Source organism: Canis lupus, chromosome 27, assembly GCF_048164855.1.
Source record: "Canis lupus baileyi chromosome 27, mCanLup2.hap1, whole genome shotgun sequence".
Taxonomy (NCBI): Eukaryota; Metazoa; Chordata; class Mammalia; order Carnivora; family Canidae; genus Canis; species Canis lupus.
The window spans coordinates 19,226,963-19,234,804 of NC_132864.1; the positions used below are offsets into that span (position 1 = coordinate 19,226,963).

The 7,842-nt window shown below is 51.7% G+C and overlaps 1 long non-coding RNA gene across 1 annotated transcript; it reads left to right on the plus strand.

Annotated features, from left to right (window-relative positions):
- The first annotated feature begins 3,161 nt into the window (after positions 1–3,161).
- Positions 3,162–7,418, plus strand: LOC140618978 (uncharacterized). Its single transcript, XR_012018951.1, has 3 exons — positions 3,162–3,864; positions 5,390–5,622; positions 6,653–7,418. It is a non-coding gene; the product is annotated as an uncharacterized lncRNA (long non-coding RNA).
- The last annotated feature ends 424 nt before the right edge of the window (positions 7,419–7,842 follow it).

Below are 7,842 nucleotides of genomic sequence, written 5' to 3' on the forward strand. Positions count from 1 at the left end.
ACCCTCCCAGCTGCAAAGAAATCTGGGAAATTAAGCCAATTATGGTTCATAACTAGGGTCTAGGCCCATTGGGAGTCATTGTACCCACCTCACAGGCTGCTAGAGAGAATTAAATGAAATGATCCATCGGGAACTGTTGGCGCCGTGCCTGGCACACAGCAAGTATTCCGAGATCACAGTGTGCCGGAGCAATCATTCCTTCTTCTTTCTCCCTTCCACACAAATCAGGGAGTACCTAGATTTGTGTCTAACAACTTGCACAAGAAAAAATAAATCAAAGAGTGATGAGAAGTGTAATTCAAAATAAAGACAAAGCAACTCCCAGATCTCTTAAAACCAATAATGGTCAGGGAAGGTCTCAAAATTAGACTCAAAGACTTTCTGCCTGTTTTGAACCATGATGAAATTTCTCAAGTGATGAAATTGAGAACATATGTCTTGGTTCATTTGAGGCTCTGTGGCCTCATTAAGCCAAATCAATATGAGGAGTGATTTAAGCAAATGGATAAAAGCTATTTATTATTTAGCATTTTATATTTGCTGAGGGCTGACCCGTTCCCTAACCCTACCTGTTCCTGACCCCACATTGTTAATTAATTTTTTTTCAGAGCCTCTCACTGATGGCCAGGCATCCCTGGGTGCTTGGAATGAGCAGATGTTCCCATTTCACAGAAAAATGAGGGGGTGGCAGGGAGAACATCTCTCAGATGTTCAGGAGGCTGAACAAGGCGTGGTTCCTCCCCTTCGCTGGCTGAGGAGATGAGAACAGGGACCGCTGGAGGGCGGAGCCAAAGACAGGTAACCTGGCCCCAGATCAGCCTGGACGTCCACTCAAATTCTACCCCCAAAGTCCAAAGACTCAGGTGCAGGGATCAGAGCTGCATTAAGCTCAGAAGATTATTAATAGCAATGACAATAATAGTTAGGGTTATAGACACTGCTGTTCATTACTGAACCCTCACTGTGTTCCAGGCACTGGGCTAAACTCTGTATTCACACCCCCACCAACCTCACGAAGTAGATCCTATCCTTAGGCCCATTTTACAGATGAACAAACTGAGGTGCAGAGTTGCCGCGTCACCTGCTCAACATTCCTCGCAGAAGCAGCTGTGGCACCAGAATCTGAAACCAAGCTTTCTCGACCCCACCTGTGACAACATTTCTAGGGTTCAGGAGGGTTATGACCATTCAAAAAGCCCTTGCCGTCAAGCTCAATCCATTCCTAGCTTCAGGGAAGGAAAGTTGTGAATCTATAGACTTTTGAGGGATGTGAACAAGTTTTCAGAAGTTGGGACCCCATATTGTCACCATGTATCAGGGAAATTGTTTGCCAGACGATACGCAAAGTCCATTACACACCTGCTCTGTTTCCTGCTCCGAACACCCTTTGAGGATGGAAGGATTCTTACCCAGTTCACAGGTCAGGGGCATGAGCACCGGACAGGTCAGGGAACCCACGCGTGGCACACTGTAGGCAAGGTCGCGCTGCCGTCCTTCCCCACAGAGACCTTGGGAAGCTCTGAGCCCTCTACACAGCACTCCTCTTACCCACGGGAGTCTGGAGGGAGCTTTTCTCTCTTTGAAAATGGCACGGGGCGGGGGGGGCCTGGGTGGCTCAGCAGTTGAGCGACTGCCTTTGGTTCAGGGTATGATCCCAGGGTTCTGGGATCAGGTCCCACTCGGGCTCCCTGCGGGGAGTCTGCTCCTCCCTCTGCCTGTGTCTCTGCCTCCCTCTCTCTCTCTGTCTCTCTGTGTGTGTCTCATAAATAAATAAAATCTAAAAAAAGAGAAAAAAGAAAAGAAAGAAAATGGCATAGAGGAACTTGGGAAGACCCCAGCCTCCCACCAGAGTCCCACTCCCGTTCCTCTGGCCCCCAGTACAGCTGCTGTGGCTCCCCTGGGACTTGTGAACCCCACCCCCCACCCCGATTCTGGGGCGGTGTGCCTGTGTGTAGGTTAGTCCACGTCCTCTGACAAGCAGACACCATCGCAGCACCGTTGGTAAAGGATCTCCACGGGGGGCTGTCTGTGTGAGCCACCATGGCTAGGGGGCTTGAGAATCACGTCTGAGTGGGGAAAGCCTGGGTCAAAGCTGGACCACCGTGTGGCCTCAGGAAAGGTCAGCGAAACCCCTGGGGAGCCTTAGAGCAGAGTCACTGGCAGAGGACCCTGTGTCTCCCGGGAACAGACCTGCCTCAGTATCCCTCCTCACTCAGTCATTGCCTGGGGCAGCCCGTGGGGAAGCCAGACCTCCCCAAACATCCCTGGATGTCAGAGCAGCAGCCGGAGCCCTGGGGGAGTCATGCTCCCTGTTGGTAAAGGGCTGCAAGCTCGTTCTGGTGGCTACCACAAGTTTCTGGAACATTTATAGAAACTTAAACCAAGCAGTGTCCCCAGGACTACCCCAAGCCAGGCTCCAAAGTCCACCTGCCTTTGGGCACTGGCAAAGTCTCCCCTGGATCCACCCAGCTGTAGGGGTGAGAGCCTCCGTCTGGGGGTGACATGCACACTGGTCCTGCAGTCGGGCAGAGGAGGAGAAGGAGAAGAGAGACGTCTCCCTGGGCCCTAGGTCCGAGGCAACCTGGACACATCATCCTCCCTGTCAACAGAGTGCTCCTTTCATCCTTCGCATGACCAGCAGGCATTGTAGGAACAGCCTGTGTCTCCATGAGGCTCACCCTGAAGGGAGGTCCAGGGCACGAGTAGTGAAGGCCCAGGCTTTGGGTCAGATCGATGTGGATTGGAATCCTCACCTCCATCTCCGACTCCCTGGGTGGTCCTGGGATCATCAAATTGCTTTGCCTCAGTCTATTCATCTGTAAAATGGGTTCAAAGATATGCCACCTCCTGGCGGGTGGTTGTGGACAAGGAAAGGAGAGAGAAAGAGGCTAGCCTGGATTGTACCCCACTGTGCTCACTCGATCAGGGTGTCCTGTTTCTCACATCGAGGAAACGAGGAAACCCCCAGTTTGTGGACTTGTGAAATGAAGGGAGATAGTGGATACAGACCAATTCACTCGGAAACTGGTGCTGGCAGCTGGGATCCTTACATCAGTTCTGTAAATAGTAACCCTAATAATTACGCCCAGCGCCGGGTCGCATGATCCATCAGTCAGGCCACATCAGAGCGTGTCAGAGTTTGTCAGGTGTATCATTTTTGTTACCTGCATCATTCCCCCACACCCCCGGAACAGGTAACACACCCGAAGGGGGTAATTTCATGAAGGCACAGCTCCCCTTGATCCCCTTGATCCCCTTGATCCTCCTCTTGATCCCCTTGGTCAAGCCCCCAGGAGGCCAGAGGGCACAGGTCTGTGCAGTGATGGAGAGGATTTGGAGGGACACACGGAAGATACCTGGCTGCTCAGGCACCTCAAAATCTGGGACTCCGATGCCCCCACTTTATCTCAGGTTTGTGACCAAGAATGATAGTTCTGATCACGGCTGAAGGTAAGTGTGTGAAGGGGAGGACCCGACACAGAAGCCCATAAGCAAGCTCTATAGCCACACAGGGTCCCGGCTCTGAGTCTCGCGGAGGACACAGGTGAGCAGACAGGCAGTGGCAAAGTCACCTTGGCAGCGACATCCCTGGGGGAGCACACACAAGGGCAGTGCTCGCAGCCTTGGGGCATCCGGGAGTGCTTCCTGGAAGAAGGGATCCCAACCTGGGATGGGAAGGAAGAGAGGAGCGAGTCCTGTGAAGAGGACAGAAGAGCAGGGTCTATGGCCCGCGGGGGGGACACTGTGGCTGTGGAAAGAGAGGGACAGGGGGCTGGAAAGGTGGGCTGGGCCAGGTCACGCAGAGCCTCAGAGGCTGAGGAACTCCGCCTGAGCAAGAGGGAAGCGTGGAAGGCGTGTCCGCAGGTGAGTGACCCTCGCCTTCCGTCCCCAGCAGAAAGGGAGAGACAGGGACCGGGCGCTTGTGTCGGGAGCGACCTGGTGAGCGGAGGTGGAGCGGAGCCGAGAACCAGGGCGAGGAGTGGGAGCGCGGCGTCTGGTATCTAATTTCTGCTGGCGTGTGTGGCCGCGAGGAGCACATGTGTGACCTGACCTGGGAGGAGGTCAGAATGACCCACAAACAGCTGAACATTCCTGATCATTCTATTTCTAAATCCAGGGGGTGTTTCCAGGAGCTCAGGGACGCCTTCCCACACGAAAGGCCCCCACAGCCACAGCCTCCCCTCCGCTGCCCACCCCCACCCCGTCCACGCGCAGCTGCCAAAGTGCAGGGGGTGGGACAGAGAGAACTCTGAAGATGGCCCGAGTCAGCTTACTCAGGAGACAGAAACGGGATCCGTCCTCCCGTGGGCAGGCACGGCTCTGGGGGCAATGAGCTGCCAGATATAATTAGCCTAAGTCCCAGCAACAGGCTCGATGCCCCGTGCATATCAGCACCCTCGTCCTGGCATCTGTTTCGGGAGCCTGAGCGCCACTGCGTTACCCTAGGCCTGACCTAGAGCCTCGTGGCGGAGAAGGGCTTGAGGTTTGCCCCTCAGATGTCCCATCCCAGGTTGGGATCCCTTCTTCCAGGAAGCACTCCCAGATGCCCCGGGCCACTACCCTGGAAGAATGAATCATCCTAAGAAATAGTTCGTGATAATGATTGATGATGATGATAGTAGAGATGAAAATAATGCAATCAGGGTGACCATCTTTTATTAAACTTATTTATTTATTTATTTATTTATTTATTTATTTATTTAGAGAGGGAGAGAAAGAGGAGGGAGGGGGAGAGGGAGAGAATCCCAGACAGACCCCCCACTGAGTGCGGAGCCCAACACAACGTTGGGCTCAATCACAGGACCCCGAGATCATGACCTGAGCCGAAATTAAGAGTCAGACCCTCCACTGACTGAGCCACCCAGGCGCCCCGAAGGCGATCGACCATCTTTGGGGTGTGTACTTTGTGGCAGGTACCGAACGTCCATGACCTCATTTAACCCGCCCAGTGATCTCCCAGGGAAGGTCGTATTATCCTCACTTTCTAGTGATGATGGTGAGGCTCAGAGAGCAGGAGGTGAGAAAAGCAGAAACTGCACTCAGGTTTTTCTGGACTTCCAAGCACAGATTCTTAACTGCTACCTTAGGGCCTACTGACCGAGGGTGGCTGCTGAAACGTCCTGTCATTGTTCCAGCTCGTAAACCCCAAACTCCAAGCTAGGATTCTGAGAACTGGATTCACAGGATTCTAGTTGCAAATTACTCGACCTTTGTGCTCAGGTTGGAGGGAGCCTTGTATCCGTGGTGGTACGTAGGAGGAGGGTAGAAAGGAAAATTGGCCCCCAATCTTGGAAGGCACTTGACCTGATAAAGACCATGGAATGAACAGAGCTGGACTCTAATGTTGAGGGATGTGTTCCTGAACACTTTTGCCCGACTTTTGTAACAGGCCCCACATGGAAGTACTCAGACCCACGAAGCATTTACTGAGCACCTGCTGGGCACAGGTTGCTATGGGCACTCTACAGAACGCAGGAAGAGTCCAAGAGATGAGGACTCCCTGGGAGGGTCTAATCACTCACTGAGGCAGGAAACAGTCTCCCCACATAGCGCAGAGACGCTCATCACTGCCTGCACTTCCAGTGGCTGCAGACTGCTGCTCTGAGGCTCCGAGCACAGCAGGTGAGCCGAGAAAGGGGTATCCTCGCCTCCCAGCACATGCATCCACGGCTTTCCCACACCCTCGCAACACACTCTCTGTGTCCTCTTCCAGCTCCAGCTCCATATCCTTGGGGTGAGAACAAATCCCCCTCCCGCCCCCCGCTTGTAACTTCAGGGTTATGGGCATCATTTTGGGCAGAAGTGTGTACGGAGGCTGATAGAATCTTCTCTGATGAGATCCAGCCAGCCCAATCCCTCCTCTATCAGAACGCCTTGTTTACCCATTAGTGGCTCTTTGGACACTAGCAGCAGACAGGCTGGCTCCAGGGCATTTAAAAGGTCAAGAATCAAGGGCCCAGGAAGGCAGTCAGCTGGGATTCGGATCAACAAAGTTTCCAAAGATGAACATGGTTTTCTAAATGCACCAGCAACGTGCTCTGTCCCAGAAGAGAAGAAAACCACTGGTCAGAGGTGATCTTCTCCAGGAAGCAATCTTTCTCTGCCACCTGAGATGGCCAGTGATCCTTGAGTGCCCGCCCTCCATCGGAAGCACTGGCTGAATCACTTTGACCTTGGGGAAATGTTCTGGGAAAAGCTGCTGCCTTGGAGAAACTGAGGCAGTAAAATCAAATGAAAATCTGCCCTGGTGCTGGAGCCCGTGTGGTCCTCGAGAGCAAAGTCTCATTCCAACCAGGAGGAATCGTGAGGACTTAATCGTAACAAGCAGAGCCTTTTAAAATCCCTTCCGTGCCCTGGGTATTTCTGCGGAACACGGTCCACAATACTCCCCTTTAACACAACAACCCAAAGGGGTACGCTCTCTCTTCCCCGTGTTATAGGTGAGGCTCAAAGAGGAGAAGTTATCCAGCTAGTTAAGTGGTGGAGTTAGGATTTGAACCCGGGTCTCTAAATCTAGGCTGGCCCCATCCCTATGCTGAGAGGAAAGAGCCCCAGCCCAGCAGCTGGGAGTGATCGAGGGGCTGGGGCTGAGAGCTCACGGAGCTCTGACTGGAGGGAAAGGATGTATTTGTTCCTTGTTTGTTTTTCCCAGCGCAGTTCGCAGTTTGGGGGAGAGGAGCTCTAACAGGCTGAACTGGTCAGACGGGGGTAACACACGTGGCCCAACTAGAAGGGAGAGGATGACTCACCACTCGAGTGGTTGTTAGCTGGCAGGAAACACCATGGGAGAGAAGCTTGTCGGCCAGTATCTTCGAGGAAGAAACTCCCCTCATTTTATAATGTGGAAACTGAGACCCAGATGGAAAGCGTCCTGCCCAAATATGGACTGGGATTATTGGTTTCCTGGTCCCTAGAACACTTCTTTTTCCAGTAACAACCATAATAATAACAAAAGCCGCCAACATTTTACTAAGTACTTCCTATGTGTCAAGCTCTGTGCCAAGCATCACATCTATTCCATTGCATTACGTTATATTACATTATATTATAATTGTGATACATATAATTATATATTAAAACTGTGTGATCTTGTACAAGTCCCGTAAATTATGAGTCTTGGGTGGTTGTTGTTTTTTTTTTTTTTTTTTTTAATCTGTGAATAGGAGAAACCAGTTATCGGAGCTGTTAAATGTTATACAGAGTTCATAAAGTAACATCAATAAAGTGGAGCGTCTAAATCAATATAAAGGAGGCCTTCCTCCTCCTTGGCTGTATTTCTTATCTATTGCTACATAACAAATCGCCACGAACTTAGCACCTTAAAACGTGTTGTACTTACTCTCTCACAATTTCTGTGCATCAGGGATTCAGGCAGAGTTTAGCGGGCTCCTCTCTTGCAGAGTCTCCCACCAGCCCACAATCTAGGTTTGGCCAGGGTTGGGGTCTCATCTGAAAGTTGAGGAACATCCTGTTTCCAAGCTTATAATTTAAGGGACTCATGTTGTTGGCAGGATCCAGTTCCTTTTGGGCTGTTGGGCTCTAAGAGCCTCAGTTCCCAGCTGGCCATCCGTTAGCCAATGAGACATCCTCAACCTCAGTTCCTTGTCAAATGGGCCTCCCCAGTATGGCAACTGGCTTTATCAAAGCCAGCAAGGGAGAGTCCCCTAGGGAGAGAGGCTAGTTACAGCCTGATACAATGTAACCATAGCCTGATACAATGTAACCATGGAAGTAACATCCCATGCTGTATTCCATATTCTGTTAGGAGCAAGTCGTAGATCCTGGCCACACTCAAGGGGAAGGGATTGCACACCAGTGTGACTACCAGAAGGTGGGGTCACT